The sequence below is a fragment of the Plectropomus leopardus genome, chromosome 1, assembly GCF_026936395.1.
Source record: "Plectropomus leopardus strain MGB_pleo_1.0 chromosome 1, ASM2693639v1, whole genome shotgun sequence".
NCBI classification, from domain to species: domain Eukaryota; kingdom Metazoa; phylum Chordata; class Actinopteri; order Perciformes; family Serranidae; genus Plectropomus; species Plectropomus leopardus.
The window spans coordinates 18274028-18297848 of NC_142176.1; the positions used below are offsets into that span (position 1 = coordinate 18274028).

A 23821-nucleotide genomic window follows, 5' to 3' on the forward strand; every position below is an offset into this window, starting at 1 on the left:
AAATATTTTCTAAGCTCTCTCGCTCTCCCTTTTTAAATAATTCATTTTCTTGTCAGCTTTTTCTAATGCCTTGCAGTTTGCAGGATGTCTTTTGCTAAGTTTCTCATTTCCTTTTAAGCCATGTTTTCAAAATAAATCAAATAAATCTGCTCAGGTTTCAAAGATTTAAACGCTTGTGTAAGGCAATGTAATACGGGTGTAACGATCCATCGATCTGCATCCATATATCGATTAAATGAGCAACGATCACGTAACATGGATGCATCCATATCATACTCTTTCAGGCGCGCCCTTATTTTGAAAGTCTGTGTCACCGTCACATAGCGTCGGGCAGCTGATGGCGAGCAGCCAAGAGAAACATGGTGTGGATGTATTACTATTATTTACTCCGGAATAAATCATCAGTGTGGAAATTATTTGTTTTCGGAGAAACTGCGCCTCAACAGACGGCGCACGTCTCATGTAAACAAAAGCCGCCCTGAGGAAACATGAGTACCTGCCGGCTGCTTCACTGACTTCTTGCTAACTTTACGTTAGCTGCTCTGTTTCAGCAATGTTGACTGAAAAAACGTGCAAGAAGACTGAAAATCACCCATGCTGTTCTGTCGGGGACTTAAACCAGCGGTGAGTAAGTCAAAGCATAACTAAAAGTGAACTGGTTAAGTTATGAGTAGAGGAAAAGTGCGCTAGCCGTTAAGCTAATTTCTGCAATATAAAGTGCCATAGGCTTATGCTAAAAACATTAGCATGCTGTATAGGCTATGCGGGGGAAATGTGACCTGCAGAAGACAGTTGTTTTGTCTGTGATCTTTGACAGTTATTATTGAGTTTTATACCGTAGTGAAAAGATCTTGTTGGTTATCCACGTTTTGAGGATGTTGGGAGTTTGTCTCCAAGTCAGACAGACCTGAAGTTTTAGGAAAAAAGATCATGGTTTGAATTAAAATGAATACATTTTTCCCCAGAAAGGGGTTTCAAACAGAATGAACCAGTTTTAATTATTTCCAGTTATGTACATGTTGTCTTTATCTCCTCTGGCCGAAAGCAGAGAAAGGGGTGGCAGCCTCTTCTGTAACTGACTGTGGTAAATAAGCATATATGTATATATGTATATATGTATATATGTATATATGTATAGTCTCTTAGTTTTTAGTTTTTTAAGCTTATTCCTTTTATATTCTATTAATATTGTTTGCTCTTTATTCTCTTTGTTCTTACTGTATGGCGCTGCTACACCCCAATTTCTCAGTTTTAAGATCAATAAAGTAAATCTATCTATCTATCTATCTATCTATCTATCTATCTATATAATATCGGCCCACATCCATCGCATGACCCTAAATCGAATCGAATCGAAATATTTATAATATCGGCAAATATCGTATCATTTTCCAAAGTATCGATATAATATTGTATCCTGATGAAACCAGTGATTTACACCCCTACAATGTAAGGTTTCAAAAGGTAAATTTCTCTTTTGTTCCTTTTAGTTTTTAAATAAAGAAACTATAGTGGATCCAACCAGTGTTTTCCCCAGACTTGTTAGATTTTACTGTGCCTTAGCCAGTTTCTTGAAGGGGCCATTTCCAGTTTTATTTTTCTTGTGGGACGTTTCTGATGCGATAAAGAGGGACTGAGCAGCAGCCATCTTGCGTGTGTTTTTGGTGTGTGGTTTGAGTCACTTCAGCTTCCTGAGCAGGTAAACTGAGTGTTGCAGAGCCATTTTGCTTTGTGTGTAGTGATGGTACAATCATAATTTACCTTCGTGTTTTGTGACCTTTCCCTTTTTAGGTTTTGCTGTACTATCCTTCAGTCTAGTCCCATATTGTTCACTACTTGGCGATATTTATGCATTAACTGTACAAACTGCTCCATTCCTCCTCTATAATGACCTGCATTTAGGCCTTTTTTGATATTCCTTGGTGTTACAAGTCTTTTATTTCATCATTGTTATTAAAATCTATTTATATAGTATAGGAGTCTCTGGCTCCAGTTCATCCTGGGCTCCAATGAATATCGACCTGGTCACATACTTATGATTTGTTTTGCTAAATATGCTTTGAAGGAAATGTAATAGTTTGGATTGCTTGAATAGCTTGGATTATGAGCGGTGGCAAGAAAGTGCAGACTGCTGTTATGTTTTCGTGCCACACTGAAGCTGTCCAGAGGTGGTTAAAGTGGATTGAAGGTGTACAAAGTGCAGGACATTGACAGCAGAGATAGTGGTTCACATGTGTTTAAAGAGCACTAAAGGTTAATGTTAGGGAAAGATTGTGGTTGCAGTGATATGTTTAGGCCCAGATGCACCAAATTGACATTAAAGAACCAGTGGTGATGAAGGCAGACTGTTGTGTTGCCTTATGTTGCCTGTGTTTTGGCCAAAAAGTTGCATTAAAAACATAAAACAAACACACACACACACACTCACACACTCAAAAAATATTTCAGAAAAAACTTCAGCATTTCAGAAAGCAAAATGGCATTTAAAAAAAATCGTCTGCAAAACAAATGAAACACAGTATTTTGATATGTTCATTTAATAATCATATGATGAAATGTTGATGTTGTTTCTAATTATGAAGATAAAAAAAGAAAAAAACATCTTTCAGGTGGCATAGTATTTCAAAACTACATTTTTGTACAAACTAATTGTATGATGACATCCAGAGAAACTGACCACATCGTTACTAAACTCTTCCTCTCAGAATATCCAGGTTTGCTTTTCAAAATAAAAGCATGTGATGGAAAACAGACAATTCAACAGCCAATTTAGGCTGAACAAAAAAAAGTGAAACTGACTGCAGCAGCATTGTATTTATCAAATCAGAAAATCAAAAACACTTAAGTAACCATTATTATTTTTGCCTTCACAAAACAAGTAGAAGAGCCTGACAGATATTTGATTTTAAGGCTGAAAATACATCAGAATCACTAATTAGTAGTATTTACGTATACATATACGTGATTGGTGAGAGGCAGGGTTGTGTTTTGTCGTTGCTTGTTTGTCTTTCTATCTTGATCGACATTTGGCATTTGTGCTGTGAGGGAATTAAACTCTCTTTTGTGCTTTTGATTATAATATCTGTACCGCTGAGTTTATCTGACAAGAGATTTCACTCTTGAAAACAGGTATTTACATACTGTTACAACCCTGAGGTTAATCTCGTATTAATCTGTGCAATGTAACAACTTCTGAATTTATGACAGATGCAAAGACCTGCTGAATAATGTCAGTTCTGTGATTGGTACTGTAGGTTGCTGGTTTGATTCTCCGGCCCGACTGGAAAATCATAACAAAATCACTCACCCTTCCTTCAAATCTCTTTCGTTCCCTTGACCAGTAACTCAAAGCTGCGATTGTAGCAGCTTCCACGTTGTGTTCGCAAATCTGTTTGTGAGTTATGATGTGCTCTAAATCTACGACTTCGGCCCCCCAAGAAGAACATATATTCATAAAATCTGGTCGGTTAAATAAAGTCCAGGCCGTATCTTTGACTCTGTGTGAGGCTGGCCATGCCACTCATGTCAGTGTGCCATTCTGTGACTCATGGTGTTGCCTACAGTGGGGGAGGGAAACTCAGGAGGCAGAGAGACACCGAGAGCTCTGATACCGAGAGTGGGATGAAGTGTTTTCTCCCCCTACTGACTGAAAAGCTGTCTGGTATTTTCAGTGGAAATTTTACATAGTTGCTCATGCATACGCAGATCCGTAATTACAGAGGGCCCAACCACCTCTGTGACATAGGAACACCACGGAGACTTTAAAGTTGCTTAACCTCTTGTTGGTTTGCGTCTCTTTGCAGTCATTTTGAGTCTCTTGGTAGTTATTTTTAGTCTCTTTATGGCCATTTTGTGTCTCTTTGCAGTCATTTTAAGCCACTTTGAAGTCGTTTTAAGTCTCTTTATACTCGTGTTCAGTGTCTTTTTGAGAGTCTTTGCAGTAATTTTGAGTCTCTGTGGTAATTATGTGCCTCTGCAGTCATTTTGAGTCTCATTCTTATAAGTTTGAGTATCTTTTTAGTCATTTTGAGTCTTTATATACATTTAAAATCTCTTAGCAGTCATGTTGAGTCTCTTTGCAGTCATTGAGCCTCATTGTTATCATTTTGAGTCTCTTTGTGGTCAGTTTAAAGCTCTTTGCGGTCATTTTTGTCTCTATATAGTCATTTTGAGTCTTTTTGCAATCATCATGAGTCTCATTCTTATCATTTTGAGTCTTTTTTTTAGTCATTTTGAGTCTCTTTATATTCATTTTGCATCCCTTTGTGGTCAGTTTAAAGCTCTCTGCACTCATTCTTGTCTGTTTATTGTCATTTTGTGTGTCTTTGTGGTCATTTTGATTCTCTGTAGTCATTTTGAGTCTCTTTGTAGTTAGTCAGTAATTACGAATTTTAATCTTTTCATTTTATTTGATTATTTTTCACTATACTGGTTGCTTTTAATACAGTGTGCAGATCTCATGTCTTATTCTAGCCTTAGTTAGGTTTTTTGATCCAGCACCTTTAAAACTTTTTTTGGATGCGCGCACTCTCATCCTGCTTGTTCTATACATCACTTAAAACACACATGGAAAATTTTAATTTGATTTGATTTAATAATATATCCTCTCAAATAAAAAAACACAATATTTGATCAAGTCTGTATGTCAGCACACACAAGGAATAAAATAGTTACACTAGATATATTAAAATGTTTTTTTTATTGCATAAGAAAAATCTGAAGGGCACTGAGTCACGTTGAACTTAACCAGAAGATGAAGAAAAGAGGAGATATAATTCTCTCACATCAAAATGAAATTCCTGTTTTTCTCTTGAGTACATGATGAAATTGATGGTTTCAGAACTGTGAACAATGATTTGGTTGTTATTGGTGCTGTGAGATCTGGCGCATAGATTTATATAGAGCATATGTCAAAACTTTAGGACCAAATTATCTGTTGAAATCTCAAACAAAAAAAGAAGATTCATGTTTCATCGTCACTGTTTGAAGTTGCTCAATTGTTTTTGGTTTTATTACCTTTGTCATCATAAGTTATTTCTTCATGTTCTTCTAAATTACACAATTACGTATCACAAAAAAAGTAAAAAAGATCAAAACACTGGATCCTACTTCTACAAAAAAGATAAAACGTTTCCATATTTTTGTGATTCTGACTTCACAAAATTTGAATCATCTGCGTCAAGTGTTTTAAAACACAATTAAAAACAGTTGGTCCCCTTAGGAGGCAAGATTTTAGTATCTCAAAATATTATCTCACAGTTTAATTGAGTAAAAAAAAACATGCAAAGCAAAGAAAAATTCCCGAGAGTTTATCAAATTAAATTGAATGTTACCACGATAACTAATAGTGAGCAATGAGACTTATACGAAGATCATGAACACTGATTTATCTTCACACGTCTCTGCTGAGGAAAACCGCTTTCAGCTTAGCTGTATGCAGATGCTTACACTAAAGTTTAGCATAGAATAATTATATATAATGTTATCATCTGATACTACTGCACTTTGAGGAATATGAATGTTGTGAGATGAAAAGTTTTTTTTAAATTTAACAACAACAAAAGCCAAATCAGTGCTTTTGTGCACAGAAGCAGCCATAAGTGAACAAATAAATACATATAATTGGACAAAACAACTATCTGCTCACACAATGAGTAAATAAAACCACAAATCTGAGTAAATATTTTCTATGTTATAGTATCTGACAATTTTCAATCCTGTGTGCTACAGATTTCAGTGTTGTTTCATTTGTAACTGGACTAGTTTCAGTTTCTTGATGACGTTTCGCCACTCGTCCAAGAAGCTTCTTCAGTTCTAACCGACTTGAAGGGCAAATAGCACAACACAGGAGAGCCAACTCCTCAGGTCAAGACTCTGCTGTCCACTTACATCTGAAGAGAGAGGACATTCCTTTGAGGACAACGATGTATACATCCTAGCTGGGGAAGACAGATGGTTTGAAAGAGACATCAAAGAAGACAATCTTTGTCAAACTGGAACGACCATGCTTGAACAGAGGAGGTAGCCTACGACACTCATCACCCACTTACGATGTGGTCTTGGGTTCCTTCCCCACAAGGATCAACACCCATTCACACCTGGACCCACCTAGCCCCAGTGACCTACACAAATCCGATTTGGGTCAACAACTCACAAGTGGCCTTAAGGACTCTGTACACACACCTACACAGGGATCAAAGCCTGCACTCCCTTCCAGTTTGTTGGAACTGAAGAAGCTTTTTGGACGAGAGGCGAAACGTCTTCTAGACACTGAAACTAGTCCAGTTGCCAACGAAACAGCTCTTATGGATGCTATGACCTGGATGGCTGAGAACCTTCATTAACATCCAGATTTCAGACAGCGACAAAATGTATAGTGATTCGATAGGCGTCCCTCTCCCCCCATATTAGCTGACTGTGTCCTTCCATAATTCCACATTTATTTATTCTCTGTGACCCAAATTGTACCCGCTGTTTGGAAAAGTGCTGTACAAATGAATTTAATTATATGTCTTTCCAAACACACCTTTCCCAAATGCATTGTTTAGTGTGTCAAACATTTTAAATGTAAATACTTTTTTTCAGACATACTGGATTGCGCCGGTCCATGTGAGCTCAGAGATCTAGATGTGAGTGACGAACCAGGAGTCAACAGGATAATCCCAGTTAATACTTTCACCCACTGTGAGGATATTACAGGTGAGGGACAAAAACATGTTGGAAATCCTTCCATGTCTGATGCAACTCAAATGTGTCCCAATTTTACGTCCTAATCGTGTTTTTCTGTGGCTTCCTCACAAACATAGTAGCTCCTTTCACTCACTGCATACCAGTACACGTGCAAACAGAGTCAGCTTGTCAGCAGGTGTGAGTATGCATTTCCCTGGTATTAGGAGAAAAGCTCTCATCTGATGACAACACACACACACGCACACACACGTGATTGTCTGCCGGTGTGCACATGGGTGCATCAGTGTGTGTATGTTACGTGTTTGTATTTTGATTCTAACATGAAAAGGCACTTCCACACCCATATATTACCTTCTAAAAATAAAGTCATGACGTCAAACAACAGTTATTTCAGTTGGTCAGCTTGCGTTTCCCCCTCCCTCCTCAAAATGCACTCGATAACAGAGCAACTTTAAGGCTTAAAAAAAGTATAAAAATGTTTCTTAGTAAACAAGTCACCTACAGGATAAATGTGACATGTTTCTTCTAATAATGGTACTATAATCAAGCAGTTATTGTTTTCTTTCTAAACCAATTCAAGTAAGATAAATTCAAGGGAAAAAATAAAATATTTCTTTTTTTCATTTTTTTTCATACAGCATGTCTGCCTCCTTTCTGTTACACATATTAAAGCAAACATTATGTCCTACTGATTTCCTCATAGAAGATGAATATGTCACTACAAGGCTGAAGTGTAGAAACAAGTTTAGGATTGTTGCCTTGATAAGTATTCACATCACATATAACTCTCTGCAGTGAGGCTTAGATATGAGTCATAGTCTAGAATGGTAGGAGGGCACATTAACAGACTGACTTTTTATTACCATTCAGCCGAAAACAAATATCTTTAACGAGTGGATGAATGACTGTAGAACAACAATTAGGAACTGACTAATGAAAGAAATATTATGCTTGTATACATTCAGTGCATACTTTAAATGTTGAATTAAACTGAAATAGTAGCCTGCAGGGAAAAGTGACATTTCAATTCATGTCACATACAAACAGACAGAAAACAACAAATAAAAAAATCTGCTTTTAAGACTTTTTTAAAAAATTTATTTTTAATTTTTTTTTTTTTCTGGCATGAAATTTAGTTATTATTATGGTGGCTGAAATATGCCAATGGGATAATTACACACATTTTTGGTGGTTGATTAATATCAGTCAATTGTTAATTATTTTACTCATACAGGGGCCTGTGTCCACTTTAACAAATTTTCCTGTAAAATTATGGTTAACAACTGGCAGCAGTAGTTGCCAGCATCAATTAATCAGCTGGTAGAAAAAAATCCATTTGGGTTTTAACCAAACAGTGGCATATCATAACACAGTGAAAGGTTCCATTCAGCTGTGTTAAAAACTGATGCTGCCCAGCGGTGTATCACACCGCCATGTAGGGTGGCTTTTGGCGTCTGTTTCTGATGCCGAAATAACTGACAAAGCGGCAGTGTTTGATGACTTGGGAATAAGAATTTGGTTGTGGGCTCTGAGAAATCAATCAATAACATAATCATATGATTAATAGACAAGAAAAAATAATCCTAAATTGCCCTAGTGTATACAAAAAAATCCACAAAATAAAGAAGAAGTTGAGATGAAAGAACAAACGACACTGACCCTCAACACTTGATGATTTAACAGTTACAGGACAGGCCTGTAAATGCTTCAGATTCCATGGAGGGAGTCCAAGTGACGGCGCTTCAGATATTTTGAGGATGAGGAACTGTTTTGTTTTGAAGAACAAAGCGAGAGCTCTGCTCCATATTCACCGCTCTTTGTTAAGTCTGCTGCATTTTGATGCCACAGAAAAATGTAAATATTGAAACTTGTCAGGAACTGCTGTGGGAGTGCGAGTCACAGCCGGTGAGCAAATGGCAGTTTACATATTTTAGTTGTGAGAAACATATTTCTGAATGAGTCTTACATAAATATCTCACGTCAGCTTTGCAAGTGGAGTATGTAACTGGTCTCGGTAAAGCGGTGAGGTTTCAGTAAGTGTTGTTAACTTTTTCCGATAACTTGTTACGCAAGCAAAGTGGAATGAACCCAGATGTGCACACACACCTCCTCTTGCTGTATGCGTCCTACAACTTTAAAACATCCTCTCAACAACTCCCGACCTATAGGACCTGGAACATTTTTTTAAAAAATCTCACATTCATCACCAAAAATCCTTTGTGAATGCTGGTCTCATTGCCCTTTGTGGTGGGTTTTTTTTGTGTTTTTTTATAATATGCAGTAAAGCTGATCAAAATCTCAACTAATGGAGACTTTTAAATTGTGTTGAGATTCACATTGTTGTTATTGACTCTATTTCTGAAATAACTTCAATTATTGCTGTATTTACTCCACTAACGTTAGAGTTAGTGCTTGATGCTTCGAGAGCCGCAAGCCTGCATGTTGCTTCATCAACTACAACGCAGTCCCTGATTGGCTATTCATGTTGTCAGCCATAGTGCAGATCCCTGATTGGCTCAGACTGGCCGTGTCTGGATTTTAATTTCTGGAAAGTGTTTGGGATGGCAGCAAATCCAGAGCAAATGTTGTGAGAATGTTGAGCTCATGTCATCTCATGTCAAGATGCAGGAAAAAAAAATGAAACTCAAAATTTTTTGGGAAAGGACCTAGAGACTGTGGTTAATTTGTACAAGTACTGTTCTTAAGTACAAATTTGAGGTACTTGTACTTTACTGGAATAATTTCTTTTAAATCCACTTTATACTTTTACTCCAATACATTTCAGATGGAAATACTGTACTTTTTACGTTACATTTTTAGTTACCAGTTTGTTCATAAACTAAGAAGAGTGAAGATATATGATGCTATAAATCAAATTTATACAGGCAGAGCTGAAATGATTAGCTGATTAAACAAGATGAACAACATCAGCCAATTGACAGAAAATGTATTACCAACTATCTTCATAAACATTCAGGTCTTTTTTCTGTTTTTCAAAAAACAAATTTAAGTTTACTCTTTTTAAAAAAAAAAGAATAATTTATCGGGATTCAGTTCTTTTTCTTTCAATGCTTAAAGTACATTTTCTTGATTGTACTTGCTTACTTAATAACATTTTCAATGCAGTAAGTAAGTAAGTAAGTAAAAGTACTGCATACTTCTTCCACCAGAGCTGTACATCGCCTTTGCCTAAACTGTGTGGTAGTCTATGAGTCATTAATTAATAAGAGCATGTCATGCATTGAGATAAGGAAGGTTGATTTTGGTCAGACATTTTTGGCCAACTTGAAGGTTTTGCTGCACTTTGCTCCAATTTCCATCACAGGGAAAATGCAGAATGGTCGTCGTTGAGAGTGATCAGGCTGGGAGGCAGCTTTTACCTTCTGAAAAATGTGGAAAATCCAAAAGGTATATCTGGGAAATACATGAGTGCACTTTGCTTTGAACTGGATGTGTATAAAGCTTTGAGGTGTAAATCTGAGACGCAGGCAATTTAGAGGGGTGACGGCAGAAATTGCAATTCTGTTCTCATGTATTAAGGGCGTGTTCAGTTGGTTGTTTGTGTGCATGTGAATGTATATGCATGTCTTGGTGTATCGAGCAGTTGTACCGAGGCTGTGAATGAAACAAGGTGCTTGTAGCTACAGCAGGAGAGGAAGTAATAACTCTTAATGTCGGGCACTTGGGAGATGCACGAGGCCTCATTATCTCCCTAAACGCCTCAGGCTTTCCGATGTTCTCACCTTACACCCACTGCTGACCTATGACTCACCAGCCCCTCTATCCTCATAGTAAACCTTTATTACATTACCTTAATCGCGAGGCATCATGTCGGGAGGTTGGAGGGCAAACCCCCGGCTCCTCATCATTTATCATTTCACCCTCTTCTCATAAATGACGTATGCACGATTTGGGTCGTGTCCATTTGGCAAAATGCAGCACATACTATGTATTCTTCCAGCATGATGCACAAAGATAACCACTTCACTTTTATTCACCAGACTGGTTGTCGTGTTGGCTGACGTCCCTGCATGACAGAACACAGGGCTGCGTAGACACTGTCGTGACTTCAGTCAGAGAACCAGTATGTCTTCTGCTCAATCATGTATCATCACATATTTGCGTTTATAGAAATGTGAATTTGCTTTTGTCAAGGACCAAAAAACCAACTAAGGAAACATTCAAATCTAAGTTTTTAAGCAGTATTTTGTGAGTTTGTAATGAGAATGGGCTGTTCAGGTACAGCGTTAATGGAAACAGAGACGCTCAGTCATAAGGTATCTATCAGAGAAAATCTGTCAGAACAGATTTCTATAGTTTGGTAAAATGCAGGGTTAATTTGTGCATGTAAACATAAAAGTAATTATCTTTAGAGACTGAAAAAGCTCTCATTGCTTTAAAATTTAAAATATATTAAACATTTAGAACAATGGAAAATGATTAGAAGATAACAGGCTAAAAGTGTTTTGCTTTATGCATAGAGAGCATAACTCTACCATCATGAGTGTCACAGCAGGCTTTATATTATATGGACTGACCGTATAATATCTGTTACAGAAATACAGCCATTACTTTAGTCATATTCATCAGTTTAAATTTGGCCAGTGCTTTCCAGACAGGCAGTTTATATTCTTCTCAAATGTGACTGGTCAATACTTTCAATATTTTATAATAACAAAATATGAGTTTTTAAAAGGCAGATATCAAAAATTTCTAGGCACAGTGTTCAGCATTGTGGCCATAAAGACAGGAATTTAGCAAATAAAGAAATTTAAACTCTGGACCACACTGTCATAAAATACTACATAAGATGTAATAAGATAATAAACATAACCAGGTTAATAAAATCCTCTACAGCAGTGATACTCAATTTACGGCCTGCAGGCCAAAGCGGGCCCCCGATAGGGTGCCATGTGCTCCACCAACCATTTTCTAAGTCACAATTAAAGTAAAATGATTCACACTGGGAATTGCTTTTGTACTTTTAGTGTACTTAAGGTGTCGGGGTGCATAAACAGCATTAAAATAAAGCTTGTATATCAAAAAAAGTGCCAATGGAGGATCCCCCGACTGACAGAGGACCTAGCTAAGCCCTGTAATGTCCTAAAATCCTAGAAATCCTAGAAGCATCCATAAAGTCTAGAAACATCCTAGAAACATGTACGGAGCTGCTTTGATTAGCTCCTGGCCACCTGTCATTTTGCAAAAATTGCTTCCAAGCAAAGCAAGCTGAATATCCCTGTTCAACAGTATCTTTTAAAAAGGTCTTTTTAAAAATTATCTTCCTGCTATCGAACCAGCTGTTCAGACTTATTATGACTTCAGCATTTGCTTTGTTACATGGTTTCAGTCATATATTTGCCAATATACCTTTAGATGTACAACTGGGAGGCTCTATAGAAAGTAGTGTTGTTAGCCATATTTTTGCAAACCTATGAGTTTGTAACATACTATGATATTGATGCGCAGGAAAATGTAATTATGCTGGATTTAGGCAACAAGGGTTTCCTGAATTTTAGCATTCACATGTTGATTTCACAAAATTTAAAAGATTGTTTCAGTATTTCCAACACCCTATAGGGGTTGAAATTGCTGCAATTAGTGAAGTGAATCACTGTATTAAAGCCATGAGTAATTATAACAATAACAATTAATGGTAATTGAGCATAGAGACTTACAGATACAACGGGAGCTACGGCGATCTTTGTGGGTCACTTTGGTTGTACTGGAGTGTGTCTGTTTCACAGAACCAAAGGTTTTCATTTCAGCCAGAGGCCACAGTCTCCACATTCCTTATTTCCAAGCCTCACTTCTGCTGATGACTCATCTCCCCTGCCTTATTACAGGGAGCAGCACTCACTCTCCATCGTTGGACTACAGGATTAGTTTACTGCACACACCTGATAATGAAATGGAGAAGCTGATGCAAAAGGCAGAGAGGGGCGACAAATTGATTGTAAACTGTTTCTGAATATCTATGACCGAGGGAGTCTGATGTCATGAAGAGGTAGATTTACTGAAATTCACTGGAAAGGTAAATTTACCCCGCAGCTAAGAAAAATATGCTCAGTAGATCATATAGATGACGGGAGACACAACGTTTTTAAAACCCTAACGCAGGTGGTTGAATCAATGTTCTAAAAAGATCAGGAAACATGTATGGGAGGTGCTATTTTTGGGACTGTTGTTTATGTTACTTGGATCATAACCGAGATGCAGCGATGTAAATAGACAGAGGTGTTCCAAGAATAAAAGCTCCACCACTGAGACACCCCCTCTCTTTACATTACAGTGTGTACAATGCTCAAATATATAATTACTTGTTTTGCTTATCAAATGCCTTCATGTTGAGTATTATCATAGGTTAGTGTGAATAAACAGTGGTGTGTATCTTTTTGAACGCACTGAGCTGTAGTTAACACGTCACTGCCTGAGAGCTTCCTAGCCGGTTGGAGACACGTAACCATGGTAACCCATGCCAACCCATGCCAACCCATGCCAACCTCAGCTCTACCAGTTAATTAAAAAATAATTTTAAAACTACATTATGCCTAGCAAAGTGAAATGTCACACTTGCTACATACTTCCAGTCAAACAGAAGTGATACGAGCCCCTTTTACATTACCTGTTCAAGGTGGGAATATCGCACTGTTATGCCGCCTTGCCGTTGTTACGTATTATCGCTGAATGGGGGTCAGAGCGGTCTTGCCTTTAAGCCGCAATTGGAGATAGTAACAGCTCCCCAACTGGCAGGACGGATGTGATTTTTTTGGACAGCTTACCCACAGAAGAACGACAGCTGCCGAAAATGTCCACATAGTGGAAAAACAAGAGGCGCCAAATGTGCTAGGTTTGGCTCGCACGTTCTTATCCCAAGTCATCACATATTACCGCTTTACAGTGGACTTCTACGTCTACATATAAAGCTCTGGGTGTCCCTCTGTGTCTGCTCTTTACATACCGGGATGGCACTACCGTGATGTCAACACAAGTACATGGTGGGATAACCGTGCACATGGTCATGTTTAGGCAACAAAAGCACATGGCAACCAACTTCAGGATGTCAATAAAACCAAATGTTGGCGCAGACGGTTAGGATTAGGGGAAGGAGGCACATGGTAAAGTGTAGACAAAAAACATCAAATTCAGACAGGAAGTAAACACCGGACTCCTGCATTAGAGTCTGGGGTTTGTTTGACCCATCCACTGCCCCTCCCACATGCCCTAAAGGCACTCTTGTGATCCTTTATAAGAGGTGATTTCTGGCAGCATTTCAACCTTACGTGGTCCCGCGGTGTCTCATCAGACACAAGAAGTCCCGTCCGAGCGCATTCTCAAATGATGCTGCCTGTCCTAATGTCATGCCATGCCGTCCTATGGTGTAAAATAACACTACAACCATGACGTCTGGATCTTACGCTGATAGCACTGCAGAAGCAGTGGTTTGTATGTAAGGTACAATCACTGAATGGGGGGACAGAGTGGTCCACGGGAGGTAGTAACAGCACCGAAATGGTGTCCGTGTAAATAGCATAGCTGGGACCATGTGGGCAGGGTTGGTGTGATGTTCTGACAATGTGTTATGTGTGTGACCTTCCACAAGAGATTTAAAAAGCAGCTAATAACAGATAGTGGCTAATTCGAAGAAGAAGAAAATGTCCGCACATTGGGAAAACAAGAGGAAGCTTGCTTAGGGCGTCGGATGTGCTATATCTGGCATAAAGCCGAGGGAATCTGCTGCTGTTGGGTGATAATTCTCTGTAGGTTCATCACTATGAGCATCATGATTTGATACACCATCATAAAGATATTGATTATAGCCTCTTTAAACACAGCCTTGTAACATTATAAAACAGTTTTTCAACAGTGATTTGTAACAGTTGGGAAGGCACAGAAAAAGACACTGTCCAGCTGATAGGGGCGTCGGATCAAAAAACATATTTTGTTGTTAAATATCGAGGACTTATTGCCAGAAGCGGACTCCAATAGATGAATATTTAAGAGCTGTGTGTCTATCAGCTTGTTTTGGACTTCTTCTGCCCTCTAGTGGCCACAAATTGATTATTGCAGCTTTAAGCGTAGGACTCATCATCTCCATGGTCACTGTTAAAATAACACTGAGCTGAGACTCGTGTCCACATTCTCTGAATTTGTACTCTACTGTCATCTCTGTATACATCTATAATTCATGTTATATACGAGCCAGACGTGAGAGAATTTAACTTTTCAAATACACTTTAAATATACTGTTGACTGCCTGCAGGCTTTATCACCTTGTTTACTGTATTCTCTTTATTTATCAATGGCACATGCATAGGGCCAGTATGTTCAATAACCCTCATTTTTCTCTTCCTTTATGATTTAATCAGTGAGTGTTGGCAGGAGCCTAATGGCAAGGCCAGTGATGAGTCAGCCAGGCTGCAGTTTTGGGAGCTGGAGGTGAGAATAACACTGAGGGGAGGAGGAAGGCAGGGACAGAGAGAGAAAACACAAGCAGAAAGGAAGACAGGGAATGAGGGATACCATTGTGAATAACACTGAATTTGGAAACGGGACTTTTTTTCCCTCTCGTAGTCATACAGTTTAAGAATCGCTGGAATGCTCAAGGGCTGTGACTTCCTGAGACGCCTCGTTAATTGTCCTTTTTGAAATGTTTAACATCAGGATGACTGCAAACCTTTGAAATGAGCGGATTTGTTCCATACATAGATCACATTCCAGTCTGAGGATGCCTTTCCTTAATCAGGGGTCTGCGTTAGCCCTCGCGCGTTATCAAAGCAGCTCTACTTAGTTAGGATAACATGAACATTAATGTTGTTGGAAATGTTTCCTCCAGGATGCATAACCATGTTAGACACACACATATACCTCTTATCAGCCTGATCTATGAGCCAGACTTGTGGCGTTCCTTCCATATCCCACCAAATACCACTATGACAGCAGAGCTTTCTGTGCCTCTGTTTAGTCCGTTGCCTGAGGTCTTTATTTTCAAACATTACGATAAATATAATGTTAATTATGGGCCCATTTAATACTTGACTGTATTTTCCCTGCCAGAGGCATTTAGTGACATTGTTTGGGTATGACACACCACAGTTTAGACAGTGTGGTATTTCCATTCATAACACTGGCGCTATTCCTGTTCCTGCTATCGAACCAGAGAAACCTGAATATGTGAGTGGACATATTTCAGCTGTTAAAAGCTTATATCTGTGGTCCAGTGTCATTTAAAAGGTATCCAGAAATCTAGAAAAACTATCTGAACACTCATTTGTTGATCTCTATGACAATGTCGTGCCTTAAAATAACTTTGTGTTGATTAAAACATATGATCATGTCAAAGGATTACAACTCAATGCAAAATAAATGATGGCTGAATTCCATATATCTGCTTCAGTTTCAGGGTCCTGGTATTGTGCATGTTGGCTCACTGTTTAATACATGAACGTACAACATGACAGAAAAAATGGCGGCGGCGTATAGAGAGATAGACCAACTTACTGAAGAGCGAGTCACCACGCTAGCTTTTTCTGTGGCTGTCATAGGCCCAGAATTAAAAGCATCTAAAAATGACGTTATTGTGTGCTGACGGTCAATGTTGTTGTACATTGCTTTTTGTGTCGATTTTTTTTTTAGTTGCAGTTGGGCATTTGCTCCTTTTTTCCTTGCGTTGTGTAATTGATCACATTAAAAATAAACAGCATTTCCTGTAGGTGAGCTTTTTTTTGGGAACACTGGATGCTGACTCACTGACATAACTTACTGGGACCCTTAATGTAGTCATTGTTGGCAAAATCTATTTTGCTGGTGCTTTTCCTTCTATGAGTCCAAATATGTATTGTCAAAAGGTCAATTCGGTATCAGAAAAATTGCAGAACATTATTTGTCCATATGAAGAGACACTGTAGGGTGATATCTGAAGCCATGAAACGACTCCCGTATCTTTGGATTAAAACTGAAAATGGCACCTTTAAAGCTCACTTATTAACACATTGTGCTCAATCTGTACACAACCATCAGCAACCTCCAAGGGAGAGAAATGAAATGAAACCAGTGAAGTGGAGGTGCCAAAAACTGCAGTTCCTCTAATGTCCTCTTGAGGCTCGCTACAAAAGCAAGTTAACTCCCCATAGATGTACATGTTAAGATCATGTTTTCTAAGCAGAAAAAAACCCAAATGTATAGCCTGGTACAAAAAAAAAAGATTTTGGTCTCTTTAGCTAATTTTCCCATTGATGAAAACTGTGCCAGGGTTTATTTTTATATGACCCAACAGTTTACATTTATTTAGGCTTAAAGTTCTTAAAGTTCTTGTCCTTCGCTTCTCAGTCAGATCCGATGGCGATGGCTGAAAAGCCAAACTGGAGGTTTCAAGATGGGTCAAGTCCTCAAAATATTGAAGACATCACGGTAGCTACAACCATTATTTTATACAGTCTATGGTACACGAACAGAGCTGTAAAAAAACAAAGAGTTGTGGTTTTACTGGAGTTTCTTGGCCCGGTGTATGTGGTTGCCTGGCAACCTCAACGTGATAAAAAGACTGCAGATGTTATAAACAAATGATAAATAATGTGTTAATGGGTGAACATTGGAGCTGTTGGTAGGCAGGTTTGTTAAGTTCATGTAGAGCCACACTTACTCTGTTTCCAGCCTTTATGCTAAGCTAGGCTAATCGGCTGCTGGCTTTAGCTTCATGTTTAGTGTACATAAATGATTTCCATCCTCGTGTTTAACTCCCTGCAAGACAGTGAAAAGGATTCAGTATTTCCAACATGTTCTCATCCTAACTCGTCACATGGCGGCACGCTGTCAGTGACCTTCCATATGTGATTATTACATTTTAGGCATCCTTTTGCATCAGCTGTTTGTGCTCTGAGATACTGTTACAGTGATGTCAACAAATGCACATGGTGAGATGAAGCATTATGTCATTATGTTTACACAGCAGCGTGGTCCTTCACAGTGGTTGAACCCAACCAAAGCAGTTTATTTTCATTTTTGTAGCATGCATTTTTCCTTAAAAGTAGTTCATCTTTTTAGTAATAGTATAATTTAAAACAATGCAATGTTTGCAAAAGTTTCCCTCAAGTGTTTTAATGACATTTCTCTGACTTTAAAGGGCCCGAAATTGGTTCAAATAAGTGCAGAACCATTATGAGGGCAAAACCTCTTCTGGGCTTTTCCTTTCAGTGCAGGTGAGAGTCTGTTTCATACACATTTCAGGCCAAAAACTCATACAATGTTCTTGGATTTTCTTGTCTTATTACTTCTCATCTGCCACCCTACCTAAGCGAGGGCGGTAAGGTGGCCAGATTTCTTGCACTTATTATGAGCAAGAACTCTAAGGCAGCTCTCACTCATTTCCATCTGTGCAGCCACAGTGTTCACAGGCACCTGAATTTAGCAGATGTTTGTAAATGGAAATGAATCATATGAAATCTTGCTGGTGTCTGTAAGAAAGATTTTTTCATTGATAAAATGTCACTGACATATAAAGGTGTGAAAACACTGTAAAAATACTTGAATTCTAATTAATTATGTATTCACGATTGGTGTATGAAATGTCATCATGACATTGACTGCCTGTGAGCTCACTTTCAAAGAAAAAGAGGATGACGCATGAGTTTAGGTGTTGAATGATGGTACCAAGAAATGAGGGTGAGAGAAAAGATTCAGTGTGTGTGAGAGAGGGAGCTGGAAAATAGCTGACCATTAGAGGATGTGTGATGTTGATAATTCTGCAACTTTGATATCTAAGTGTAGTTGTAAATATACTTATATCACAACAAAGACATTTAAACAACTCTTTTGGTCTCATGGTTTGTATTTCAAGACTAGCATAAAGCAAGAAAATATTCAGCTTAAAATGTGAAGACAACACCGTTAATTTCCTAGTAAAGATTTCCTTTTTCTAGGAATATAATAGCAAAACAAAACAACATAGAGTGGGCAGAATGGGGCCTCAAAAAACATCACACCCGTTGGCAGATTTTATTTTTATATTTTGGTTAAGAAAACAAGATTGTGCGACTCTGTCATAGAAAGGGACTTGTTAAAATGGATTTCTTTTGTGTGCTGTGTGCGTGCATCACCTTCAAAAGCTTGATACATTGAACCCACAAAGATGTGTCCTTCAGAGGACCAGAAGGCGAAGCTGAACAGGTGCTATTCTCAAAAAGTCAAACATTCCTAAGTTCTTCACCACAATAGATGACAGTAAAGCGATCCATTCACATTTGTGGTCATTGTTTTGCTCTGGTTAAGGCGTCATTTTATGCCACTGGGCAGCGACAGTTTTAAATGTGCATAACTGTCTCAGAGACAGTTTTATTGATGTGTTTATTGTACATGTTTTAGTTATAAATTCATTATGATTTCAGTTCATAAAGTTGTTAATAAGATGTTAAAAAAGGATAAAAAGGTTTGATAAAAATATGTCCAAGAGATAGTTTAAACTGTTTTGGTTAAAAAATGTATTGGCTTTTATGTTAGGTATTAACACTGCCCCAGTATAGTTGATGTTGTGTGGTGAGGTCATAGGTCAGGAGCATTGGGGGTTAGAGCAACATGGCTTCAGACGAGACACATACAGCTCAGAGTAACGATATTCTACACGTGGTCCTAGAGGTGCGCATGTTAATTGTTCATAATTTTTTAATAATTGTTAATAATTATTTTATTTGGTTTCATGTTATTGTATAACATTGTTAATGAACCTTACACAGACATTGGTGGTGCTAATTGGACTGCTTTTAAATGGATACTAGCTTGAAAATACTTAAGAGTGAGTGGAAAATGTGAATTTGTCATGGTGTTTGTGGTGTCTGAGGAACTGGAGAGACAGAGAGAGCAAATAAATCTTCAGAAAACATCGGTGCGAAGCACGGCCATGAATTCTTTGGACCGGTGTAGCTACAGTGTGGCTGGACAGAGCCTTTTGTTGTGTTATAGTACGCCGCCGGTTGGCTGGACGGCCCCAGACACGGCAGTATGATACGTGGATAGTGTCATACTGCTGTGTCAGTTCATAATGTGGCCGGACGGCACCTGTCACAGCACAGCACTCTGATGCTGCTGGACAGTGTCAGGTTGAAACTTTGCAACGAAGTTATATAAGGAGTAATATTAGAATGGGTCCAACAAATCCTGGACTTTCACCCAGGAGCCTGGTGTTTGCTTCCTGTATAAACGTAGAGCCTAACCACGTACTGGTGTTGACATGCGATGTTGGTTGCAGCATCCCAGAAAATCAACAGCAGACGCAGGAGGATGCACGTACTATGTGGACGTGAAAGTCCACTGACAAAGCGGGCAAATGTGATGATTTGGGATGAGAACATGCTGGATGGTTTTACTTTTTTCGTGAACACGTCTGACTTTTAAAGAAGTACTTATGTACACTGAAAGAGCTTTTTACATTCCTGTTATTATTCCTTCTGTCCACGAAAAAGACAAAGAAAGTGCATATATTCCAATGTCTCTTTAGTACCAAACGTTCCCCTTCTTCTGCTCCACTCCAGCACAGAAACATTGTTCAGGAAAAGACAAAGTGGAAACTAAAAAGACTTCAACTTTGACATATACTCACTTTCTTTGTTTTAATCAGACTCCTGATGTCTCATTAGGATAGGTTAGGAATGCATTTGGAGGGGATGTCTTGACAGCCAATATGTACAGGAGGTACAAATTCAGCAACCAAAAACTGTTTTATGCACAAATCAGCATGTGATAATTATTTTAATACACACTTGAAATGTGAGCCCCTGCTTTAATCTGTTGTTATGTGTCAAGTTAATTAAGATGGTAATAAATGTGTCCCCCATAAATAATTGAATAAACTAACAGTGTATGAAACAGTGGTGACTTTTCCATAGGTCTGCCTCAAGTAGTTCCCAGCTGGCCACCAACACTGGTAGACGCTGATATTTGTTTTAATTTTATTATAATATTACGTGAGCAAAGTCTTACGGTTTTTCTGATATTTTGTATCAAAAGTATTTTCATCATATTAAATATAATTAAGTATTGGAGGTAAAAGTACAAATGGATGCTGTTAATAAAAAAGCACGCTTCCCATTCCTTCATTTGTCCATCTCTTCCTCCTTTCCGTCTCTTTTGTGTAGTAAGTCACTATGATGCTTGGGGGAAATGTATTGAAATAAGAATAGGTTGACCGAAATATAAAAACTTAAGTACAGATACCCCCCCCCCCAAAAAAAGACAGTATTATAACTTCAGTATAATGCCAACGTCCATTTGACATAGCAACCAAAATCCAGCGTCTTTCAAACATCTAATGCTAATGTAATCTTGATGTAGGATAATTCTGATGTCGATAGATAAATATCATCAACTCAATTTTCACTCCAAACAAAATTTAACATCCGTCCGATGTAAGAGTCGGACGTCTTTCTGACGTCATAGTGACGTCTTCTGCCAGGTGGCCGTATTAAATGGTGACAGGGTGCGGCTGCTGGCTTATCAAGGTGGCCCAGACTTACGTCTCCACAGTCAAGACTTCCAGTTCTTTTTGGGGACTCAAGAGGCATTCCCAGGCCAGATGGCCATGTAATCCTGTCACGATTTCCTCCAAGTTAGATGCAGAGAAGTGTCCAGGGGACATCCTGATCAGATGCCAGAACCAACTCAAGTGACTCCTCTCAGAGGCAACAAGTTGACTCTCTGGTTCAGTTACGTCATCCATTGGTTTGAGGACTCCCATTTTGAAACTTTGAGTTTAGCGTTTTGGCTGTGGCAATCTTGGATTTTTTAAGCCAACTGATTTGGTTGAGAAGGTCGAAGATATCACTAACATTAGCTGCTGGAAGTTGCCGGTTGATTCAATCTTGAAAATGCATATAGTTTTAAAATACTTACTTTGCATTAAAGGCTTTACTGCAGCCCACTATTGTATTATAGACTCCCTCCAAATGTCTATTAGAGTCTTTGAACAACATTTTTGTATTGTAACAAAAGCTTAAAATGCAGTTTTTGCCAAATTTGCTGTGTGTGTAAATGTCAAACAAATATTTCTTATTAGGGACTGTTATTTTCAGTGAGATCACAGAAAGCCTCTACATTTGTTGTAGTAACTCATGCCATTTTCTGTCTTTGTGTGTGTTTTCAAAGCCGACTATTGAAAGCAGCTTTGAGAGCGTGAGCAGCTAAACTCAACAGACAAGTATATCAAAAGTATTTAGTTGTGTGGGCATAAACGCCTGTGTGCATCTCATTCTGCTGTAGGATCAAGACAGCCAAGAGTGAAAGAAGTATTCAGACCTGACGGCACAGATTGCCTCACACAGTAACTGTACAATGCTGTCATATTTATAGTATGTCTTTGCAGGTGCCGAACAAATGCCACCTGACCATGAGGGACACAAGTGAAGCAAAAGGTCCCAGCGGTCAACAGGCAGGTTGTTGAAGAGGCAAGGACAGGATGTCATAGTATGTCAGGTAGTGGAATAGGAAGTAGTTCTCAGTTGATGTCGGAGTCCGTATCTGTCTCCTGTAGATAAAAGAAATGTAGGTGGAGAACTGATGTTTACCGATGAGACACAGATTGAAGGCCACGATTATCTTAAAATATGTAAAATTAGATTTTTTTTGGTGAGGATTTATTTTGAAGGTTACCTTATTTGTTTAATGTTTATTTGAATAATTGATTTTATCTATGAAATGTAATTCAAAAAACATAAAAAAGGCTGAACTACACAGTACTGCATTGTGGAGTTCGACTGTGTTTCACCATTTTTGTCCAAAATTTTTCGGGCTAAATTAGCTGTCACTAACGCACACTTCTGGCTCACAACCCAAAGTGGCTACCTGGCCTGTGGGCACCTCTGCTTACTGCTGTAAGTTTGTACTTTGTGCTAATGTTGCAGCTGAACGAGTCTGTCGCTTCATAGCTGCTCGTTCTTCGGCTCAGGGCCTTCAGCACACACCCCCTCCAGTGTTTCAGAAGAGAAAATACTGCTTACTTTTTCAGGAATTTGAAACCTAATTTTTTTTACTTGACCATTTTTTAATCATTCAAATTTGGCTGGGTGGCCTGAAAAACTCAGAACACATTTTTATTTTTATCTAAACTTTAAAACTAGAGTTTTAAAGATGTAACCAAGTGTTTTTAATTTCCTACTGTACAATCTATTTCCTACTATGAAATATTTTACCACTTGCACACTATCCTTGTCTTGCCTTTTATGTTTTTTTTTTTTTTAAATGTCAGACTATTCCTTTAAATACAGTGTTTTCTAGTTCAATTTCATCACAATGCTATACGCAGGCTCTTGAATTTGCCACATGAAGCTCGGACAAAGTTAAAATTAAATGTGACTTTGCCACATGATGTCCTGTAGAGTATGTGAAATGAATAATTGGAGATAATTCAAAATATATAATTTTCATGGTTTACTTCTTCTAATTAAGTCATTGGTAATTCATTATTCTACATTTTTCATTGTACTTTAAGTCACCCTGAAGATTTTATTTGAACAAATATTTTACTGTAGCTTCAGCTATCAGTGACATTCCACTTTTCCAGGACCTAAACAAACCCTGTAAAGCTCGGGCAAGAGACAAAAAAAAAAAAAAATTAACAGCCCAAATCTAACTCACCAGCTGCCTATTGATGATGCCTGTTCCAGGGACACGGGAACTTGTTACATCTGTTGTCTGGGAGCTGTGAATTTATCTTTCCACTCTTCACTATCTGCTCCTTCTAATGTGAGCCATGTGGGAATTTAAGATTTTGTATTTAAGCTCATACTAAGTTAATTTGAATAAACAGTAATTCAAAAATATTAATAGCTGTAAAAACCTAAATGGTTGGAGCTGCGCAGGATGGGAGAAACAAGGAACAAGGAGCAACAGTGCAGCACAGAATATCTTGAGGTTTGTTTCTGCCACAGAGGCAGACATAATCACTATCAACTCTTCCTCTATGGCTCATAGGGGGATCATTCTTTGGTATACCAATCTGCTGTAAGCTTCACTTTTTCAATTTTACAGCAAAGAAAAAATGCTTTATCCTCTCATTAATCCACATAAAAGCTCATGTATTATTACTTAGTAGCATTTCAGAGGCCTGATTGATTGCTGTTGTGTGCAGTTAGGTGTTGACAAACAA

The 23821-nt window shown here is 38.3% G+C and overlaps 1 long non-coding RNA gene across 1 annotated transcript; it reads left to right on the plus strand.

The window, feature by feature from the left end:
• Window positions 1–321: 321 nt before the first annotated feature.
• On the plus strand, window positions 322–23077 carry LOC148190395 (uncharacterized). Its single transcript, XR_015777452.1, has 3 exons — window positions 322–624; window positions 6586–6699; window positions 22040–23077. It is a non-coding gene; the product is annotated as an uncharacterized LOC148190395 (long non-coding RNA).
• The last annotated feature ends 744 nt before the right edge of the window (window positions 23078–23821 follow it).